Here is a 1,251-nt window from a genome sequence, read left to right as displayed (position 1 = left end):
CTGAGATACTTCATTCAGCATAATGTCCTCCAGGGTCACCCATTTTGAATAATATTGCATGAGTTCCTTGTTTTTCAATGCAGCATAGTATTCCGTTGTGTGAATATACCACAGCTTCTCTATCCATTCATTTGTTGATGGGCACTTAGGTTGTTTCCAACTCCTTGCTATTGTGAACAAATCCGCAATAAACATGGGTATGTGTATATCTGCTTGGATGTCAGTTATGGTCTCTTTGGGGTATATTCCCAGTAGCGGAATTGCTGGTTCAAATGGTATCTCTATTTGCAACTTTTTGAGAAAGCGCCATACCGCCTTCCACAGTGGTTGCACCATTTTACGCTCCCACCAACAGTGAATACGGGTTCCAGTTTCTCCACAATCTCTGCATATATAACGGACTCCTCCAGGGCTTCAACTTTTCTCATCATTTAGAACTAAGCTCAAGAATCACTCCCCCTATGAGGTTTCCCTGGCCACAACTGTCTTTCCCATAGTCAGAATCTAGTTCAAAGTTCTCTTTTCTATTTCAGTTTATGATATTTGCCAGTTTAATATCCACTAAAATTCTCACAACTTGAATAAGCGACATCATGACAGATGGAGAAAGGATTGGAACTGTCAAAGACTTCATCTTACTTGGGTCCATAACAACACACTTGGTACCAGCAATCAGTACATCAGGAGACATATTATACTGGGAAAGTCTGCAGTCAGAGATCTCTCTAAATTATTGAGGGGCAATGATGTAAACTTGAGGACTAAGGTGTGTTTGATTCAGGCCATGGCCTTTCTTTCAGATTAGTTGCTGTGCATCTGAGAGCTGGACAATGAATAAGGATGACAGAGGAAGAATTGATGCCTTTGAGTTGTGGGATTGGAGAAGAGCACTGAACATGCGAGGGACTGCCGAAAGAACAGAGAAGTTTAGGAGAATATGAAGCCAGAGGTCTCTTTAAAGACAAGATTATGAGGTCTAGCCTCGCATACTTCAGACATATTGCCAGGAAGGGTTATTCCTTGAAGAAGGACATGATGCTCGGAAAGGCAGAGGGTCAGTGAAAGAGAAGACCCTTGTCCAGGTGGATTGACAGGGTGACTGCTGCAGTGAGCTCTAATGTCTCAGAAAGTGTTAGGACGGCACAGGATAGAACAGGGTTCAGATCTGTTGTTCATAGGGTCACTAGGGGTCGTACTTGTCTCAATGGCACCTTACAACACTAACCTTGAAGTTGGCAGTGCAATTCCTTA

At 42.8% G+C, this 1,251-nt stretch overlaps 1 pseudogene; it reads left to right on the top strand.

Moving 5' to 3' along the window:
• Nucleotides 1–1,251, top strand: part of LOC102861419 — a 110,312-nt pseudogene that overhangs the window by 12,751 nt on the left and 96,310 nt on the right.

Source organism: Elephantulus edwardii, unplaced genomic scaffold, assembly GCF_000299155.1.
Source record: "Elephantulus edwardii isolate Elephantulus edwardi_28Jun2011 unplaced genomic scaffold, EleEdw1.0 scaffold00035, whole genome shotgun sequence".
Taxonomy (NCBI): domain Eukaryota; kingdom Metazoa; phylum Chordata; class Mammalia; order Macroscelidea; family Macroscelididae; genus Elephantulus; species Elephantulus edwardii.
The sequence above is the reverse complement of the archived record's forward strand: the minus strand, read 5'-3'. Positions and strand labels throughout refer to the sequence as shown.